The sequence below is a fragment of the Aquarana catesbeiana genome, linkage group LG02, assembly GCF_042186555.1.
Source record: "Aquarana catesbeiana isolate 2022-GZ linkage group LG02, ASM4218655v1, whole genome shotgun sequence".
In the NCBI taxonomy this organism is placed as follows: Eukaryota; Metazoa; Chordata; class Amphibia; order Anura; family Ranidae; genus Aquarana; species Aquarana catesbeiana.
In genome coordinates this window covers 778,139,122-778,161,424 of record NC_133325.1, presented here as the reverse complement: position 1 = coordinate 778,161,424, position 22,303 = coordinate 778,139,122, and the positions used below count along the sequence as shown (strand labels likewise).

At 41.4% G+C, this 22,303-nt stretch overlaps 1 protein-coding gene across 2 annotated transcripts in view; it reads left to right on the top strand.

The window, feature by feature from the left end:
- The first annotated feature begins 8,154 nt into the window (after positions 1-8,154).
- The window catches only part of UPK1B (uroplakin 1B), a 28,048-nt gene continuing 13,899 nt past the window's right edge, over positions 8,155-22,303 (top strand). The window contains exon 1 of one of the 2 annotated variants that reach the window (XM_073617392.1): positions 8,155-8,205. The gene's annotated coding sequence lies outside the window, so the exon portion shown is untranslated. The remainder of the gene's footprint in view (positions 8,206-22,303) is intronic. The other variant, XM_073617393.1, reaches the window with a different exon arrangement.

Below are 22,303 nucleotides of genomic sequence, written 5' to 3'. Positions count from 1 at the left end.
TCACTTTTGTTGCCAGTGGTTTAGACATTAATGGCTGTGTGTTGAGTTATTTTGAGGGGACAGCAAATTTACACTGTTATACAAGCTGTACACTCACTACTTTACATTGTAGCAAAGTGTCATTTCTTCAGTGTTGTCACATGAAAAGATAGAAGAAAATATTTACAAAAATGTGAGGGGTGTACTCACTTTTGTGGGATACTGTATATATTATATATATAAAAATATTAAATATTTATAATGCAGTGTATATATTTATATACTGTATACATTTATATACAGTATATATAAAAATGATGTAATAATCCAGCAGCATCAATTCAGCTTTAAACGTGACAGAGAATGTAATATCTTTTTTGTAAGTTTCTATACATTATTATGAGCATTCTATGTCCTGGTAAGTCCTGCGTCAGCCGCTCCCAATAACAAAGCTGTAACAGCACTATTAAAGCAGAATGGCGCACACACAGCAGACGTTAATGCATTCATAAATAAATAAGTTGCTCACAGTGTTGGCCATTTAATACCTACGAAAGGGGGCCGCGGGATAACAGCGGAAGGACCGTATAAATATTTATAAAGGCACAAAAAGCAGCGGAGGACAATCGAAGTTGACAAAAAGCAGTTTTCTGCCCTTAATTGCATTGGCGTCCTGTAAAATAAAAAATGTTTTATTACATTTCACTTCACTCCGTATAGAGATTACAGGAGGCAGCCCGAGTGACCGTCTCTGCTCCATGAAGGCCTTTTAAAGGAGATCTCTGCTGTAGCTGCCATCTCTTGTACAACCCTACTCATCGATCCATCTTCAGCTGAACCAGGATCACACTTAAGGGAATATTTATATTGATAATATAAAATTATAATATTTGATAATATTAATAATACTTATTTTTAAAAATATATAATATTTTATATTTATTTATATATACAGTGGGGACGGAAAGTATTCAGACCCCCTTACATTTTTCACTCTTTGTTATATTGCAGCCATTTGCTAAAATCATTTAAGTTCATTTTCTTCCTCATTAATGTACACACAGCACCCCATATTGACAGAAAAACACAGAATTGTTGACATTTTTGCAGATGTTTTAAAAAATAAAAACTGAAATATCACATGGTCCTAAGTATTCAGACCCTTTGCTCAGTATTTAGTAGAAGCCCCCTTTTGATCTAATACAGCCATGAGTCTTTTTGGGAAAGATGCAACAAGTTTTTCACACCTGGATTTGGGGATCCTCTGCCATTCCTCCTTGCAGATCCTCTCCAGTTCTGTCAGGTTGGATGGTAAACGTTGGTGGACGGCCATTTTTAGGTCTTTCCAGAGATGCTCAATTGGGTTTAAGTCAGGGCTCTGGCTGGGCCATTCAAGAAAAGTCACGGAGTTGTTGTGAAGCCACTCCTTCATTATTTTAGCTGTGTGCTTAGGGTCATTGTCTGGAAGGGAAACCTTCGGCCCAGTCTGAGGTCCTGAGCACTCTGGAGAAGGTTTTCGTCCAGGATATCCCTGTACTTGGCCGCATTCATCTTTTCCTCGATTGCAACCAGTCGTCCTGTCCCTGCAGCTGAAAAACACCCCCACAGTATGATGCTGCCACCACCATGCTTCACTGTTGGGACTGTATTGGACAGGTGATGAGCAGTGCCTGGTTTTCTCCACACATACCGTTTAGAATTAAGGCCAAAAAGTTCTATCTTGGTCTCATCAGACCAGAGAATCCTATTTCTCACCATCTTGGAGTCCTTCAGATGTTTTTTAGCAAACTCCATGTGGGCTTTCATGTGTTTTGCACTGAGGAGAGGCTTCCGTCGGGCCACTCTGCCATAAAGCCCCGACTGGTGTAGGTCTGCAGTGATGGTTGACTTTCTACAACTTTTTCCCATCTCCCGACTGCATCTCTGGAGCTCAGCCACAGTGATCTTTGGGTTCTTCTTTACCTCTCTCACCAAGGCTCTTCTCCCCCGATAGCTCAGTTTGGCCGGACGGCCAGCTCTAGGAAGGGTTCTGGTCGTCCCAAACGTCTTCCATTTAAGGATTATGGAGGCCACTGTGCTCTTAGGAACCTTAAGTGCAGTAGAAATGTTTTTGTAACCTTGGCCAGATCTGTTCCTTGCCACAATTCTGTCTCTGAGCTCTTCAGGCAGTTCCTTTGACCTCATGATTCTCATTTGCTCTGACATGCACTGTGAGCTGTAAGGTCTTATATAGACAGGTGTGTGGCTTTCCTAATCAAGTCCAATCAGTATAATCAAACACAGCTGGACTCAAATGAAGGTGTAGAACCATCTCAAGGATGATCAGAAGAAATGGACAGCACCTGAGTTAAATATATGAGTGTCACAGCAAAGGGTCTGAATACTTAGGACCATGTGATATTTCAGTTTTTCTTTTCTAATAAATCTGCAAAAATGTCAACAATTCTGTGTTTTTCTGTCAATATGGGGTGCTGTGTGTACATTAATTAGGAAAAAAAATGAACTTAAATGATTTTAGCAAATGGCTGAAATATAACAAAGAGTGAAAAATTTAAGGGGGTCTGAATACTTTCTGTCCCCACTGTATATTGATGATATATTATTTGAATATAAAATATTAATACTTTAATAATATATTATTTGAATATAAAATATTAATACTTTAATAATATTTATACTTATTTTTAAAAAAATAAATAAAATATTTTATATGTATTTATATTTATACTGATAATATATTATTTTAATATAAAATATTAATATTTATTATTAATACAATAATAATAATAATAATACTTATTTATAAATAAAGAAAAAAATCACATAACAATTCACCGAGTGAAAAGTGCATGTTCATTAATTCAGTGCAATTAGGGAAAAATAAGAAGGAAGGAAATATAGGAATTCCTATAATACTTAGCGCCATCTAGTGTCCTGAAAGAAAAAAAAAAAAAAAAAAAAAGAAGAGTGGCATTTCTCGTTCTCCACTTTAACAAGTAATATATTGCAGCTCACCAATCGATGGATATGGCGGCTGCCTTTGTTTTCTTCTTCTAGGCCACTCCTCCGCCTATAAAGACGTTTTAATATTTGCATAACTCCTCCCAAAAGCCAGCCCACTGCTTGCATCAGGACTGAGGGCTGTTGAGAGGAGTAATGAGGCAGGGGGCTGCCAGCCCCTCCCGCTAGCCATGATCTGCCTAAACACAATGTGATTGCACTTCAACACACGTATGGTAACGCACCAGGACATCAAGTATGAATGGGCTCTTGGAGATCTCCATCAAATGAATGGGTTGCCATAAAACAAAGCACGTTAGACATGTGCAGAATGAAAAAATTTGTTTAGTTTGGTTTCGATTTGTTATTTACATAAATTTGTTTAGTTAAATTAGTTTAATCCGTTTGATTCGTTTTCGGAATTCGTTTTGTTTATTCATATTCAAACCGATTCAAATTTTCTAATTCGGATCGATTTGAAAAGTTTTCAAATCAATTTCGAATAGTTTTTAGAATTTCCAAAGAGAATAGAATAGAAAGAAATAGAATACAAAGGAATTTAACAGAAAATAAAAGAATAGAATAGAATAAAAGTAAAACAGAATATAATAAAGTAAAACAGAAACAGGATAGAAAATAAAAGAACAAAATAGAATGGAATATAGTAGAAAGGAATAGAATAGAATAAAAAAAGAATATAATTTAATAGATTATAACAATTTTCTGAAATTCGAAATAGAATAGAAAAGAATAGAATAGAGTATAATAGAACAGAAAATAACACAATAGTATATAAAAAAAAAAAAAAAAAAAAAAAAACAGAATAGAATAGAATGAATATAACCATCTTCCTATTCTAATCTATTATTTCCTATCCTATTCGAATTGATTCTATTTGAATTTTGGGAAATAGTTATATTCTTTCTATTCTATTCTATTGTTTTTTAAATTATATTCTTTTCTATTTGTTTATTCTATTCTATTATTTTATTTTCTATTCTATTCTTTTCTATTCTATTCAAATTTATTCTATTCAAAATTCGAATTTCGGAAGATGGTTGTATTCTTTCTATACTATTCTGTTATTTTCTATTTTATTACAATCTATTATTTTCTATTCTATTCAAATTAGAATTGATTCTATTTGAATTTTGGGAAATGGTTATATTCTTTCTATTCAATTCTATTTTTTTTTATTCTATTCTATTATATTTTCTATTCTATTCTTTTCTATTCTATTCAAATTTATTCTATTCAAAATTCGAATTTCGGAAGATGGTTGTATTCTTTCTATACTATTCTGTTATTTTCTATTTTATTACAATCTATTATTTCCTATCCTATTCGAATTGATTCTATTTGAATTTTGGGAAATGGTTATATTCTTTCTATTCAATTCTATTTTTTTTTTATTCTATTCTTTTCTTTTCTATTCTATTATATTTTCTATTCTGTTCTTTTCTATTCTATTCAAATGTATTCTATTGATAAATTCGAATTCCAGAAGATGGTTGTATTCTTTCTATTCTAATTCTATTTTTTTATTCTATTTCATCTATTCTCTTCTTTTCTATTTTATTCAAATTCAAATTTATTCTATTTTAAATTTGAATTTCAGAAGATGGATATAGTCTATGTTATTCTTGTCTATTCTATTTGTTTCCATTCTAATTTATTTTGTTCTTTTATTTTCTATTCTATTTTGTTCTGTTTTATCCTATAAAATTCTATTCTTTTATTTTCTATTTTTTTATATATACTATTCCTTTATTTTCTATTCTATTTTATTCTCTTTGGAAATTGGAAAACTATTCAAAATCAAAAACTATTTGAATTCTAATTTTGTCCGAATTTTTTTTTTTCGTTATTTCGGATTCGTTTAAATTCGGAACTATTGTAATTCGGAAATTCGGATACATCCGAATTTCCCAAAAAACAAAAATTTGCCCGAATTTCAATTCGGGATGAAACGAACCGCACACGTCTAAACGCACGTCAAAGCATGTGATTAATAAAAGGACCAGGACGCCGAGGTTTAGATGCACCCTTAGGGAGCCCATTTAAATTATAATGGTGGCCCTAACACAACGCACACGAACGCACTTCAGCTGAAGTGTGTGTACGCAACGCACCAGGATGCCAAGGTTTACACGCGCCCTTAGGGAGCCCCTTTCAAATAATTGGATGGTCCCAACACAACGCACATTAATGCACGTCAATTAAAACACCCGGACGCTCAGGTTTGAATGAGCCCTCAGGGAGCCCCCCCATCAAATGAATGGGCTGGCCGAACACAACGCACATCGATGAATATCAACAAACGCATTGGTAACACAACAGAGCCAGAGCGTCAAGTTTTGAATGGGCTCTCGGAAATCTCCATCAAATAAATGGGTTGCCATAACACAACGCACATTAACGAGCAAAGCAACGCATGTCAAAGCACGTGCATTAATGAAAGGACCGGGGCGCCAAGGTTAGGATGCACCCTTAGGCTCCATTCACGCTAATGCGTTTTTTGATGCATTTTGCAGAAATGCATGGGAATTTTTTAACATGGGTTCCTATGGAACATGTTCACATCAATGCATTTTTGTGCCTCTGCGTTTTTGGAAAGGGTCAGGGACTTTTTTTCATGCAAAATGCAGCGTTTTGCATGTAATAGAATTCAATGGACCCGCATCCAAAAACACAAGTACCACGTTTTTACCGCGTTTTTGCCGCGTATTGCGGTTTTTTCCTTTCATTTTTTTAACACTGTATACAGTATAAAAAAAAAAAACTGTAAAAAAAAAAAAAAAAAAAAACACAAAACGCGGCAAAAACGCATGTTCAAAAATGCGGCAAGCATCGCAAAAGGCACTGCAGAAACACTCAAAAGCAACATGCATAGGTGTGAATCGAGCCCTAGGGAGCAATTTTCAAATGAATTGGTGGCCCCCTAAACGTAACGCACATTACCTGAAATGCGTTAATGCAAAACACAGAGAGAACCCATTTCTTTTGGGGGGGCAAACAGCCCCCCCTCCCCCGGCAGTTGGTCTGGTCTGGAGCACTTACCCCAGCGCTTCTCCCGGGCTTCACCAGCAGTTTCCCTTGCTCGGCGGCGGCGACGGCTTTCCCTTCCCCTGCTCTCCACGGGCATCGCGGCTGGCTTCCGTTTCCTCCCACCTCCTCCTCCTCCTCCTCCTCGGCAGCCAATTGGGACTCTTCTCTTTATTTTGGCCAATCGGAAAACGGGTCTCGGACCTGCTTCCGATTGGCCGGATTGAGGATCAGTGTTTCAACAGCGAATATTCATTCGCTGTTCTAAAACCTGGGCGGGCTCCGGATGCAATGCTCTGCCCCACAAGCCCCACCCTATTTCGAAGCCTATTAGAGACTCCAGGTCTAATCAGGTGTTTAAAAAAAAAAAAAAACACCCCCGCCGCTGTAATTCACGGCGTCCTGAAAGGGGCCGGACGCACGAATAGGGGGTGGCCTCCCCCTATTCCTTCATTTTCTATTCTATTTCTATTCTATTCCTTTATTTTCTATTTTATTTTATTCTCTTTGGTAAATTGAAAAACGATTCGAATTCGGTGGCCGTGGAGAGATTCATTCGTAGCATGAGCTCTATCTATTCATATAGTGGATAGAGGGTGGTGGCACCCGGGGCGCCCCCTAGAGGACAGGCCACCACTGTAACGTAATGCCCCATGATGCCAGTGTTTGAAAGGGCCCTTAGGGAGCCCCGTCAAATGAATGGGCTGCCATAACACAACGCACATTAACGTGCTTATTAACGCATGTCAATGCAAAGTACATGAACACAATGCACCAGGACGCCAAGGTGTGAATGGGTTCTTAGAAGGCCTTTTGAATTGAATGAGCTGCCCTAATACCACGTACGTTAATGTGCAAAGCAACGCATGGCAACTCACTTGCATTAAGACACTGAACCAGGGTTCCGAGGTTTGAAAGTGCCCATAGGGAGCCCCTTCAAATTAATGGATGGCCCTAAGGGCCGGTTCACACCACATGCAGTCCAGTGCGGGGTTTGTTTGTTTTTTTGCATCAAAAACGCATGGAAAGTAGGTTATATGGTTTTCAATGGCAGAGTTCACACCAGTGCTTGCAGTTCCAGAAAAAAAAAAAAAAAAAGTAGAACATGCTGCATTTTCCTGCACTGGACTGTACTGGAACGCAGTAAAACGCATCAAAAACGCACCAAAAATGCACTGGAACGCACACGTCCTCATTTAGGGCCGGTTCACACCATAGAAACGCAGTCCGGATGCGTTCCAGATGCTTTTCTGCATGCGTGTTTTTGATGCAGTCCAGGGCATTCCCCCCCCCCCTCATTTTTTCTTACCTTTAACCACTTCAGCCCCGGAAGATTTGGCTGCTGAATGACCGGCCCATTTTTTGCGATTCGGCACTGCGTCGCTTTAACTGACAATTGCGCGGTCGTGCGACGCTGTACCCAAACAAAATTGACGTCCTTTTTTCCCCACAAATAGAGCTTTTCTTTTGGTGGTATTTGATCACCTCTGGCCCTAACACAATGCACGTTAACACACGTCAACTGAACTATGTTAACGCAATGCACCAGGACGCCCAGGTTTGAATGGGCCCCTTAGGGAGCACCCCCCCCCATCAAATGACTAGGCTGCCATAACACAAACGCACATTATCGTGAGAAGCAATGCATGCCAACACGCATGCATTAACACAATGAAATAGGCCCTTAGGGAGCCCATTCAATAAATGGGCACAACGCATGTTAGCGCACTGCAAAAGTGTGAACCCAGCCAAAAAAAAAAAAAACCTTGATCAGCATGACAGCCAGGCAACTAGCATTTTCAGCATTAGAGGTCAGCAATGGCCGCCCGCCCCGGTCATACACCTGTACAGATTTCCTCTAACGCACAATTCTTAGTCTGTACGGTCGCGCCCCGTATCCATTGTTTTTTTCCCCCGTCGCCCTCTCACTCGGTGAGTCACTCTCTAGCGGTGCGAGGTCGCTTTTAATGCGAAATTCCTGCATAATAGTCAGATAGCTGAGATGCCTCCATCCACCTGAGAACAGGTTGAGCAAGGTGAAGGGAGGAGGAGGAGGAGATCTGCCCGGGTCCCAGCCAATCACAGCCCTCCCTGAGCCAAGGCTGAGGGATCTTTAAAGAGTTGTTTGGAGGAAGGTTGTGTAGAACAGGTGGATGTGATCAAAGCCAGGAGCTGAGCGCGGTAAGTCTTTGGGTGCTGAGTAAGGCTCAAAATTATTTATACACATCGATAGAAAGAGATCCGATGACTTATAATACACTCGATCGAAAAGGTTTTTTATATCTATAGGTTATATAAATATTTTTATTAAAAGGAATCTAAGGGGGATTCTTAGAAGATCATTCAAACCTCTAAAAATTGGTAAAGATTGGGGGTTTTATATCTATATATTATATAAGTATTTTTATTAAAAAGAATCTAAGGGCAGAAGGTTCTTGGTAGATCGTTCAAACCTCCTAAAAATTGGTAAAGATTTGGGTGATCAGAACAAAAAGTCTATGTGGTGTAAGGCAAGCAAGTCACAGGTAGTAGCAAATCGTTTTTCTGATTTTTGAGTCTTTATCTGGGTACAGCTTACACCAGCCTTACTCAACTGGGGTTCCTTGATCAACGGGCACCTTCTGTTCCTCAGGTAAGTAACTTCTGACCCCAATTATCTTTTTAGCTATCTGTAATTTGGGGGTTCTTCCTAATGGCCCTAAATGTAAAGTGAATTATTATTGTTATTATTATTATTATTATTATTATATATAATTTTTTTTTTTTTTTTTCTTCCTTTTGACCATCACACTAATGTACCGTGAGCTCCAAATATAGTAATTATTAGCAGGGGTTCCCTGAGGCCAGAAGGGTATTTTCAAGGGTTCCTCCATGTTTAAAAAGGTTGAGAGAGGCTGGCGTGCACCATAGCAACCCATTGATTATCTAATGTAGTCTCTGGTTGCCACCTCGTCCCTTTTAAACCCAAACACCTTTTTTGATTTACACAGGTTCTGAGGCTAATTAAATGCAGATAAGGCACCGAGTGGGTTTAATTACCACCTTAATCGGCCACAGAACCTGTGTCATTTTAATATGTGTTCGGGTTTAAAGGGATGAGGTGGCAACCCTAAATTGTAGTCTAATCCAGTGTTTCTCAACTCCAGTCCTCAAAGTGCCCCAACAGGTCATGTTTTCAGGATTTCCCTCAGATGAAACGACTGTGGTAATTACTAAGGCAGGGAAACTGATCAAATCACCTGTGCAAAATAATGGAAGGCCTGAAAACATGACCTGTTGGGGCGCCTTGAGGGCTGGAGTTGAGAAACACTGGTCTAATCCATAGACTACTATTAACTATGTAGCCCACACCATAGGTTGTCCATTCTCAGCCAGGATTCTGTAGAACCCTAAAGTTTCTCCGGAGATTGATAGAGGTTCCTTGACCAGTGGGAAATTGATCTCCCCAACTTTGATGACTACCAATAATACGGGGAAGTTTCCCACTGACATTTAATGTAAGGGGTCATGTCTACATTGACCTCCAGTGCATGGGGGGGGCTTTTTCACGATGATCCTCAAATGTGAGGGAACGTTTCTCCACTGACCAGCAATGTAAGGAGGCATTTTTCCATTGACTAATGTAAGGGGACATTTTTTTTTTTTTTTTTTTTTAATGGTTTGTTTCTTCTCCGACCATTATTTCATGTAATTGTAATGTTTATTATTCACGTATAGCGCAAGGGAATGTTGTAAAATAATTGGCTCTAGGTGGTACATGCCCCAGGTATGCCAAACTTCTAATTTTAATTTAAAAAATTTCAACTTTTTCACCATGATATGTAGGTAAAATTTAATTTTAGGAGGGGTTCCCTGAGACCTCAAAATTGCTTCAAGTGTTTTTCTAGGGTAAAAAGGTAGAGAGAGGCTGCCATAGAGAGCCATTTGATAGCCATAGTAGCTTACACCATAAAGAGACATTTGATTGCAGCATATTCCATAGAGCGCCGTTTTGCACGTAGGGGATGCCATAGGGCGCCATTTGCTAGACATGTAACTTGCGCCATAGAGAGCCATTTGTGTGTCTGTTTAGTTACACTACTAGAATCTAGACTCCTTTCACGCTAAGGCGCTTTTGGGCTAAAAATATCGCCTGAAAAACGGCTCCCCTACGATGCGCTGGCAGGACGTTAAAAAAAAAAACTCCTGCAAGCAGCATCTTTGGAATGGTGAAGGAGCAGTGTATACATTGCTCCTAAAGCGCCCCTGCCCATTGAAATGAATGGGCAGCGCCGCTGAACCGTTGGCAAAGCGCCGCTGCAGTGGCACTTTGCGGGTCGTTTTAACCCTTTTTCAGCTGCTAGCGGGGGTTAAAATCGCCCGAAAACCTCCGCAAAAACGGCGGTAAAGCGCCGCTAAAAACAGCAGCGCTTTACCACTGACGCCGCCTCGTTGTGAAAGAACAATTAGGCTACTTTCACACTGGGGCGGGCGCCGGCGGTAAAGCGGCACTATATTTAGCGGCGCTAATCGGCCACTAGTGGGGGGGTTTAACCCCCCCCGCTAGCGGCCGAAAAAGGATTAAAACCGCCTGCAAAGCGGCGCTTTGCCGGCGGGTTTGCGGCGCTGCCCATTGTTTTCAATGGGAAGGGGCGCTTTAGGAGCTCCTATAGCGCTGCAAAGATGCTGCTTGCAGGACTTTTTTTACAGTCTTGCAAGCGCACCGCTCCAGTGTGAAAGCCCTCAGGCTTTCACACTGGAGACATGGGAGAGGTGCTTTACAAGCCCTATTTTTAGCGCTGTAGCACCTGTAAAGCGCCTCAGTGTAAAAGTAGCCTTAATCTACAAAAATGACCTGTGTGTTCCTCATTTAAAATACAGCACAGGAGATTTCTGCAACTGGCACCACCATAAAAAGTGTGTATCTATCTATTCTATCTATCTCTCCGTTTTCCCCGCTACCTTATGTGAACTACAAATTGCAGTGCCACCTAATGGCGAAAGAAAGGGAGGTGTTCTGTAGTCCTGTTGTAGGGTGACAACACCGATCCTCTGTAGATACAGTACAGATATTAATTATGACTGTACGACAAGAAGTGTTACTGGCAGGATCACCAGGTGAAAAATTAAAGGGAAGCCTGAAAAGAACTAATGCAGCTCCCATATGTAAGGACTAATGTGTGTGTGTGTGTGTGTGTGTGTGTGTGTGTGTGTGTGTGTGTGTGTGTATATATATATATATATTTTTTTTTTTTTTTTTTTTTTGGGGGGGGGGGGGGGGGTTTAGATGCATCATAATTTACAGCCTAGGCCAGTGATGGCGAACCTTGGCACCCCAGATGTTTTGGAACTACATTTCCCATGATGCTCAACTACACTACAGAGTGCATGAGCATTATGGGAAATGGTAGTTCCAAAACATCTGGGGTGCCAAGGTTCTCCATCACTGGCCTAGACCTTCTCTTGATTGTTAAGGACCACATCTTTGGAGGCTCTTGCTTCACTTACGGCCTAGCCCTCCTATTGATTTGATATAGATGCTTGAAAGGGTTGTTTTTTTTTTTTTTTTTACAAATGCACTGTGATTACAGCATTGCAAATGTCCCTTAGTGATGTTTACAGTATTCGGGGTGTATTTAAATTTGCATTAACATTCCCCTTTGTGGCTATTTGCATTGCTTTGCAGTTGGGTCCAGGTTGCCTTGCATCCAACATACAGCTGTGCTTTAAAACCGTGTATATGACATTTTTGGTGTGCATAATACTGATAGGAATCTCAGAGATGTTCACTATTTTTGTTTTGTTTGACTGGTTAGCACTGTGCCTTTTTTTTTTTTTTTTTCCCCACTGCGCCCAGGTGACAGTTTGCCAAAGGCTATTTTGCTTACGTTGTCTAGGAGTGGCATCCAATGGCCATTCTGCAACCTCTCTGGGTTGTAGGTTGAGAATGAGTCTTAAGGTGTAGCTCGAGCCTTGGGATTTATTCCCAAAGCCACAACGTCAGGCGTCAGCAGCTATGGCCTCCAGTGTAGAGAGATTTACATCCGTTTTTCATTTTTATATTTTAATTGTATTATTCTGTATAATATAACTGACCTGGTGAGCCACAGTCTGGCGATTGTCTCCATGAAGCACAGGCAACTTTTCCCTAATAGTCTGCCAATGCTTGGGGTGGAAAATTAATTCTTTTTAATACATCATATCTAGTAGTAGTTGGCCACATTCAACTAGACTTGTTCTGTTATGTTGGAAGACCCCTGTCCAAGCCAATGTACAATGTAATCTCCTTAATTTAGATCGATACTGCTCGCTATACCATGACCTTGATAAATGAGAACCTTCACTGGCATTGTTGGTACGTCCTTAAAAAAAAAAAAAAAAAAAAAAAATCCTGCACATAACTTTTTTCTAGTCCATGTTGTTTGGGAGCTCCTGAGACTTTGGGCAAACCATATGCAACCGTGGGCTCCAGTGCCAAGCCCTTCCCTCCCAAATCCAACAGTTCAGTGCAGGTGCCTGTCTTGGCCACTAGGAGGCCTTTGTAGATGTGTAGAGGTGAATGGAGGATTAGGGTGTGATGGTTCCCCAACATGCATGAGATGGTTTGGTCACTTATTTGCCTATGCCCGCTGTTTTGGAAGATGCCATTGTGCCACAACAGGTTCAATTCAGTTAAAACGGCTCATGGCTGGATAATTATGTACTTGGAAACCGTAGACCTGTCAATAAATGTGGTTCAGTATCTGGCTCAAACCCTGGAAAACTGGATAAGCAAGAAACGCTGGTCTCTCTGCTGGGGGAATAGAGAAAGTCAGTAAAAATTTGACATCTACCAAGCAGCTACGGTATTCTTGAGTGGATTGACCACTTTAAATGGTCATATGAAACTACTCGACTCTGGCACCACTCTCTGGTCTGTGATATTTCAGAGTCAATGCAAAGGTCTACATAGGGAGCGCCTGAGCCTTTGGGCAAACCATATGCAACCATGGGCACCATTGCCAAGCCCTTCCCTCCCCAAATGCAATTGTTCAAAACAGGTTCCTGTCTTGAATGGAGGATTAGGTGGTTCCCCGACACGCATATATGAGCCATATAATGGCCAGATTTATGCTTGGAAACCATAGATCTGTGACTACAGATGGTCCAGTATCTGGCGCAAAACCCTGGAAAACTGAATGAGCAGAGAACACTTGTGTCTCTGCTGAAGGAATAGAGGTAATCAATAACAGTTTGACATCTTCCAAGACCTAAAGCAGCAATTCTTGAGTGGATTGACAACCTAAAATGGTCATGTGAAGCTGCCTGGCTCTACTCTATAGCTCCACTCCCTGATCTGTGACATCTCCAAGCCATTGGCAAAGGTCTCAATGGTGTGGCCTGGAGCACATCAGTCAGCTCTAGCATGAATATAAGAGAATTGTTGGCTGAGACCTCCTGGATCTATTACAATTATTATATCATTTTTTTTTTTTTTTTTTTTACTACCCTGGGGGGAAACTTGAGAAGTTTAAAAATATTACTAGCTTTTAATTCAGTTTAAACTTTTGGGCTTTCCTTCAGCACTGAAGGCTGACCCAATCTCCCTCTTAGGACCGGGACTAGTTCCATGATGGTGCCTCCCCCATGCAGAGTGTTCTGCCTACTTTGCCACTACCGCCAGCTTGGTGAGGGTCACATATTGGCCTCTTTTTTTTTTTTTTTTTTTTTTTTTTTTTTTTTTGGTTAGGTGCCCTACCTGACACATGTGGGGGTTTCCCTTTTAGAAATGCAATTGACAATTTTATTTTTATTTTTTTTCTAATTTTGGATCAAGTGGGGAAGGGTTTCAAATTTTGTCATATTGGAGAGATTTCCACTCCTTGCGCTACTGACAACATTTTAACGCAGTGGTTCTCAACTCCTGTCCTCAGGACCTACTAACAGGCCAGATTCTAAGTATTACCTTGGGGCGATGCAGACCTAGACTACTGCAATCGCTGAGCAGCAAATTATATCATCTGTGGTTTATTTCATTTCTCTTGCAAACCTGGCCTGTTAATGGGTCCTGAGGACAGGAGTTGGGAACCACTGTTTTTAACCAGACAGGAAGTGTGTGTAAAAAAAAAAAAAAAAAAAAAAAAAAAAAAAAAAAAAGCCTGTTCCCTGGCCTTCATGGTGACCCTCCCTTGCTTCAATATAGAGTTTCTGACTGCCAACAAAGATGCTGAGCTGATTAGGGCTCCTGACTTAACATTTTTCTTTCTGGCAGCAGATGGGGAAGTGTGTGTGTGTGTATATATATATATATATATATATAATTCTGCTCTAGTGTTAACCGGGAAATGACTGACTCAGCTGAAAAAGACCTAGAGTGTTTTCCAGTAACCAGTCTTCTATATTTAACAAAGTATGAAAAGTCCTGGGCGTAGCTCTGTACATAAGAAGACTATTCATGGTGGCGGCGAGACACAAAACAAGCATTTTTTTTTTTTTTTTCTGAGGCTTGTCAACTTCAACCTTTTTCAAGAAAACAAAGATATCGACAAGTATGATGTGCAGCTAATAGCGTGACGCAACGTACTGGATTTCGGTTGGGCTCAGTTCACACTTATCTGCATGTTTTACTGTGTAGCCACTAAAACCAAATACAGAGTCTTCTTCTTTTTTTTTTTTTTTTTTTTTTTTTTTTTTTTTCTTTTTTTTTCTCAGCGGGGAGGTAAGGCAGCTAGCAAAGGAAGCAATATATGCCAATCCCTATAAATATGTATGTAAGTAAATATTGACTTGCAACTTATTTATGTAGCGCTACCCCTGCAGGAGCCCACCCTGAATTTTACACCCACTCTGGAGACCAGAAGCAGTACTTGCAGTTTTGTGTTTGTGGTGGTGGTTTTTTTTTTTTGGATTAAACTTGGATGGGGAAGGGGTGGTTATGGGATGCCCACTTGATCAATTCTCCTCTACTAACTTCAGCATAGACTTGCTTCTAGAACTACAACTCCCAGGACCAGCTAGCACTTACAGTATGGTCTGACGAACATAATCGGACCATAGCCATTGCCCTTTGCAGGCAGGGACCGCTAGCCTCTCTAGTAGTGTAGCAGAAAAGATGTCCCAGTGCTCAGTTGTCTTTTTTCCTGTGGCTACTGATCCCAGCACCACCTCTTCAGGCACTGCCAGCCCACCTGACTGCAGTTTCCCCTTTCTTTAGCCCTTCTGGCTACTTCTCAACATTCCTCCCAGACTGACTCTGCATCCATCCCAGACTGCTTGCACCCAGTTCCTTCAGGCATGCCTCTGTCTTCTGACTGTAACACTCCCCAGCCCTCCTGGCTGTTTTCGCCCCTGGAGATTTGCCGAGCAGTGTTCTCCTGCTGTCCTCTCCTTGCTCCCATGCCCCCTGGTCAGTATCCCTCCATGTGTCATAAGAAGGGGTCCCTTTCGCCCCTAGTCCAGCCAGGCCTGAGTTCCTGATCTCTTTTTAAAACCAAATTTGGAATAGTGGTTCCTATATTTGAATGGGCACTGTAACCATAGGTGTGCGCACAGGGTGTGCTGGGTGTGCCTGGGAACACCCTAATTACCCCATGTGCATTAGCATTATCCAGGAGTGGCACCAGTAGCCAGTGTAAATGCCCCAATTTATATTAAAGGCTAGGTTCAATTATAGGAACACACTACACTTGTATGTAGAGTGTAGCATAATATGCTCCCAATAAACTGTCTCCCACCATCAAAGCCTCCTCCATGTGGCAGCAGGTGGCGTTCATGTGTGTTTGAGCTTTGGGGTGCACACCCTAATGCAATAGGCTGCGCACACCTATGACTGTAATATATACTACTGCTTATGCTTAGGTTAGTTGTAACTGGGTAGGTGAAGGGCCACTGTTCTATAGATTTGGGAGGAGGTGCAAAAACTGGAAAAATAATTATTTAGATATATCTTTTTCATGTGATGACACTTTACATTGTAGTGAGTGTACAGCTTGTATAACAGTGTAAATTTGCGATCCCACCAAAATAACTCAATACACAGCCATTAATGTCTAAACTGCTGGCAACAAAAGTGAGTACACCCTTAAGTGAGAATGTCCAAATTGGGCCCAATTAGCCATTTTCCCTCCCCGGTGTCATGTGACTCGTTAGTATTACAAGATGTCAGGTGTGAATGGGGAGCAGGTGTGTTTAAATTTTGGTGTTATTGCTCTCTCTCTTACTGGACATTCAACATGGCACCTCATGGCAAAGAACTCTGAGGATCTGAAAAAAAGAATTGTTGCTCTACATAAAGATGGCCTAGGCTAATAGAAGTTTGCCAAGACCCTGAAACTGAGCTGCAGCACGGTGGCCAAGACCATACAGCGGTTTAACAGGACAGGCCTCGCCATGGTCGACCAAAGAAGTTGAGTGCACGTGCTCAGCGTCATATCCAGAGGTTGTCTTTGGGAAATAGACATGTGAATGCTGCAGAGGTTGAAGGGGTGGGGGGATCAGCCTGTCAGTGCTCAGACCATACGCCGCACACTGCATCAAATTGGTCTGCATGGCTGTTGTCCCAGAAGGAAGCCTCTTCTAAAGATGATGCACAAGAGAGCCCGCAAACAGTTTGAAGACTAGCAGACTAAGGACATGGATTACTGGAATGTCCTGTGATCTGATGAGACCAAGATAAAGTTAGTTGGTTCAGATGGTGTCAAGCTTGTGTGGCGGCAACCAGGTGAGCAGTACAGAGACAAGTGTGTCTTGCCTACAGTCAAGCATGGTGGTGGGAGTGTCATGGTCTGGGGTTGCAAGAGTGCTACCGGCACTGGGGAGCTACAGATCATTGAGGGAACCATGAATGCCAACATGTACTGTGACATACTGAAGCAGACCGTGATCCCCTCCCTTCGGAGACTGGGCCACAGGGCAGTATTCCAACATAGCGACCCCAAACACACCTCCAAGATGACAACTGTCTTGCTAAAGAAGCTGAGGGTAAAGGTGATGGACTGGCCAAGCATGTCTCCAGACCTAAACCCTATTGAGCATCTGTGGGGCATCTTCAAACTGAAGGTGGCAGAGCCCAAGGTCTCTAACATCTACCAGCTCTGTGATGTCATCATGGAGGAATAGAAGAGGACTCCAGTGGTAACCTGTGAAGCTCTGGTGAACTCCATGCCCAAGAGGGTTAAGGCAGTGCTGGAAAATAATGGTGGCCACACAAAATATTGACACTTTGGGCCCAATTTGGATATTTCACTTGTGTACTCACTTTTGTTGCCAGTGGTTTAGACATTAAGCCCGGGTTCACACCTATGCGAATTAGAGGTGCGTTTCCGCACCTCTAATTCGCATAGCAGGAGAATGTGACTGGCTCCCTATGGAGCCAGTTCACATATCTCCGGGGCGGCTGTGGTGCGCACTGCACAAAAACGCTGTGCGTCTTTGGCTGCGTTTCAGGGCCGAATTCAGGCATAGAATCGGCCCTGATTCGTCCCTGAAACGGTGAACAGGGACGCACAGCGCTCCTGTGCGATCCACAGCCCGTTGTGGTGTGAACCCGGGCTAAAGGAGAAGTCCAGCCTAAGCTTTTTAGGCTGGGCTTCTCCTAAGGGTCACAGGAGTGCAAAAACATTTTCAGCGGCGAGCGGTCTGAAGTCTGGTCAGTTCTCAGTGCAGAGACGCCGGGGGATAGCTGCAGCATTGGTCTGGTGCTCCATCCTCTGAGGTAAGTATGATTAGAAAAAACAAAAACTTACTTCTCCTTTTTTTTTTTTTTTTTTTTTTTTTTTTTTTTAATGGCTGTGTGTTGAGTTATTTTGAGGGGACAGCAAATTTACACTGTTATACAAGCTGTACACTCACTACTTTACATTGTAACAAAGTGTCATTTCTTCAGTGTTGTCACATGAAAAGATAATAAAATATTTACAGAAATGTAAGGGGTGTACTCACTTTTGTGAGATAGAGAGGGGCTACACAGGGATGACGTCTCCTGCTGCCATCCTTGGAAACACTCAGCATACTGTTGTGCTATATGCCTGTATTTGATCCTATTCATGTGAGTAGTCCGTATAGGACCTAAATAAATTTTTAATTGGTTGCATAGTGAGCACTTAGATCTCCCCTCTTTTTATCTATTTACGGTTTGATGCCCCCACTGATGTTATCGATCTGGAGGAGAAGTTTGATATTGCTGATCTTCACCGGTGGAGTCATCTTTTTCTTTCTGGGACTTGTTGTTCACCAGCATATTGGACTGTGTTTTATTGCGCTGCACTTCTTCTTTATTACATTTTTTTTTTTTTTTTTTTTTTTACGGATTTTTGTGAAAAGGTCTTTTAGTGTTCAGCTTGCATTCTTTGCACCTGGTGGTCACCTTTTTAGATCTCGGCATATGATGGCTGCTTGGCTCCTACCCTTATTAAATTTTTTTTTTTTTTTTTTTTTTTTTTTCTTTTTATCCACCTGGAACACAATATCACCTTGAGGGGTGTTGTACAACAATAAGACTTTCACTGGTGGTAATATCTTTGTCCTTCTGAGGAATGCTGAGCTGGTGAAATCTCACAAGAAGACTCTCCAGTCAATTGCAATATTTGTCTTCCCTGGAGATTGGCTTGGACTTGGACCAGTGTATGTACCACACCTGTGTACTAAGAACTGCTACTCCTGTGATCTCACTAGCTTCAAGGTCCTGTGCTAAGTGGCTTACTGAACACAGGAGGTCACCAGCTTGGCACAGTTGCCATTTAGCCAATACTTTGCATTTTCTCAATGAATGCAAAGCTTTTTCTGATAAATTGGGGTGGATAAATTGGGGTGGTGACATCACAATAATGGCTGTGATGCCTCGTGCTGTTGGGGTAGCAGTCCATACATTGCAATACAAAGCCCAGGAGTGAGTAGCCTTCATAATGCTCACAATGGTAAGAGCTCAATGGTCAACATGACCATGCTAACCAATGAGAAACTCTTATTTCTTCTGGGACACCTTTTTGGAAGAAGCCTTAGATGTTTCTCATTGGTCAACACAGTTGTGTTTTGCTTTCCATTGCAAGCAATTCTGAGGGATACTCACTCCAGGGCTTTTTTAATGCACGGGCACTGCCCATGATGATCTTGCATTACATCATACTTGCCTGGAGAGTCACGCTTTTTTTACTAAGCTGTCCCAGGATGGCTATATCCCAAGCAGCATCCCAGAATCTGGGATGCAGGGACAGAGGCAGCCTGTCACTGAGATAAAACTACCATCAGAATGACCTCTTCCCCCATCTACCCCTTCTTCTTTTTTTTTTTTTTTTTTAATATGGGAGTAAAAAAAAAAAAAAAAAAACTTGCCGTTTAAGCAGAATCTCTCCAATAGGCACACAGCGATGAGATCCAGAAAGAGGTTCTAACCGTATCCAAAACTAAAAATTGCCATCTGAGGTCCTTTTTTCTCCTTCACCATTTGTCCTGCTGCCACCATTTCACTATTCAAATTCCTCTAGTTTCTCCAGATGTCTGTTGGCTAAGATCAGGTGTGGTGTCTGTTCTCATCAGTGTGCAGTAGGGGTGCTCTGCCGTCATTCTGGCCCTTTGGTAGAAATGGCTGCCTATATAGTACCTCTGCTGGTTTGATGGGGTCCTGAGGAGCCTTCTTGATAGGCAAGGAAACTGAATTGGTGTGCACCACGTAAGGTGTGGGACCAGTGTACTCTCTTGGTGTGGAGAATTCCGAGGGGCCCGGTTCCTCCTAATTTGAACAATGCTGTCTGGTTATGGGCTGGGAAGAAGGTAACCTGTGGTGTCTATAACCCCCCTGGGATTTGGTCACCCCAGGGGTGCTCTTAGTAACCCTTTTGGGCCTGGGAAACCCACTGTTTGAATGAGCACAAGGTCATGTCTAAACCCCCCCCCCCCCTCCTTCTTTTTTTTTTTTTTTTTTTTTTTTTTCCCCTGCACCAAGCCTCTTTGGGCTTGGCCTTTTAGCTAAGTCTGGCACAATTTTTGCTACTAGGCCTCAAGGTCTAGCCAATGCACTATTTTTTTTTTTTTCTCCTAAGAGCTTGTCACTTTGCATGTTTTTATCTGTTTTTTTTTTCACTTGGATGTGGGTCCTTGGGCCTAGCCTGTAGTATGTGTGGCCATTAGGTTCTTCCTCTGCTGAACCGGGGGGGGGGTCTCACTTCAAGAGAGCCCTTCACCTAGTACTTGGTGGTTGGCTTTAGCTGACCATGAGAAGAGGGGTCTGCCAGGTCTTTTGGCTAGGTAGACCAAGTGGAGCCTTGCATCCCGGGGGGGTCAGGGTAGAGTCCTGCTTCTTGGAGGTGTACTCATACCTCCCAACTTTTTGAGATGGGAATGACGGACACCTATCAGCAAAAGTGTGCAGGCATAGGACACTCCTCTTGCCACACCCCCTTAAAGGAGAATTGTACAAAAAAAAAACAAGATTGGTTAAACCCACAAAGTGCGTTTTTTTTTTTTTTTTTTTTTTTTTTTTTTTTTTTTTTTTTTTTTCTTACCACTACTATTCCTTTTATATTGGCTTTTGGAATTTACAAATGCTGCAATTTAGAAATCACATGAAAGGTTTAGCACTGGGAAACACTTTTTGATAGATAAAATGTGCATTTTATAATACAACTAAAATATATCAGGCCAAAATGAGGGACAAATGAGGAGGAAAGAGGGACAGGGGGACATTGCTCCAAATCAGGGACAGTCCCGTGAAATCGGGGACAGTTGGGAGCTATGGGTGTACTAGAGACACACCCTTAAGCGAACCTTTTTAGTACAGTTACGTTTTTGTTTTTTGCTCACCACCGTAGGTTCAAGAAAAGTCTGTATACATGGGAATGAAACGTAACGGGCGATTTTGGTCTATGTAGCTTGCTGAATATGTAGAGTCAGTAACAGTCCACTATAGCTCTCTGTGCATGGTTTACCCCACCATGTAGAGAGTATCTCCGGATGTGGTGACAGGTCTTGGCTACCTTTTTTTTCTTTCAGGTATGCATAGCTCCCAACTGTTCCTGATTATGAGGGACTGTCCCTAATTTGGAACAATGTCCCTCTTTCCTCCTCGTCCCTCTTTTTGATCTGATCTGTACAGTTGTATATAAAATGCACTATTTATCTATCAAAAAGTGTTTTATAGTGCTAAACATTTTATCCTGTTTCTAAATTGGAGCATTTCTAAATTCCAAAAGCTAGTAAAAAATAGTAGTGGGGGTGGGGGGGGTGTGGGAGCACTTGTGGGTTTAACCAATAGTGTGTTTTTTTTTTTTTTTTTTTTTTTTTTTTTTTTTTTTTTTTTTTTTGTACAATTCTCCTTTAAGGGGCGTGGCAGGGGTGGTGTCCTATGCCTACATATGTTTGCTAATAGGTGTCCCTCATTCCCATCTCAGAAAGTTGGGTATGTAGGAATGCCGTAAGACTGGTCACTAAGCAGGTCTGGGGTCTTGCCTAACTGCTTTCCGCACAGCAGGTTGGTCAAGAAGTCCGTGAATTGTTCTCTACATAAAGCTGCATGTCATTCGTTATTTACTTTTTTATATTTTGTATACTCCTTCTTTTTTTCCTCTCTTCTCCCCTTTTTTTTTTTTTTATTTTTTTTTTTCACATTTGTACGCTTTCCCGCACCACTCTAGCGCCTCCTTCTTCTTCAGGATCTACCTATTGCTTGTTGTGGTCAGTGTGCACAGTCATGGTGCTCCTATGTGGCCAGGCAAAAGACTGCTGGACTCTTCCTAAAGCTGGCAATGCACCAGTCGATCTTCGAATAAACATTTTGTATGATGATGTTCAGTACATTCCATGACTTGATGAATGTTGTTGTTTGAAAGTACTACAAAATGTTGTTTTTAACAATTTTGAAAGTAATGGAATTTTCCAAATGAAAACCACATTCACTATTTAGAATGTTCATTTTTAAGAGAATTTCCATCTCGCTCCTTCGAATCCCCCCCCCCCCCCCCCCCCCCCCCCCCCATTAACGATCAAAAAATCGACAAATGTTCACAAAATTCTACAAGTGTCTGGCCAGCTTAGGATCCCTACAGATCCAAAATTCACACTTGCTTTCTGTACTGACTTTGCAAGCCAGCAGTTATCACTAGGCCTTCATGTACCTCCTATGAAGAACGGAGGTTACAGCAAGCAATGCCACATGTTGAGGTGCATGAAGGTCCACAAATTAGCAGATTTACAGTTTTTTTTTGGTCTGCAAACTTGAGCACACCTATATTGATGTGTCTTTTGTGGTGACCTCTACTCTTCATAGAACTGAAAGAATATCTAAAGTAATTGAAGACTTTTTATGGTCGCACTCCAGTAACAAATTTAA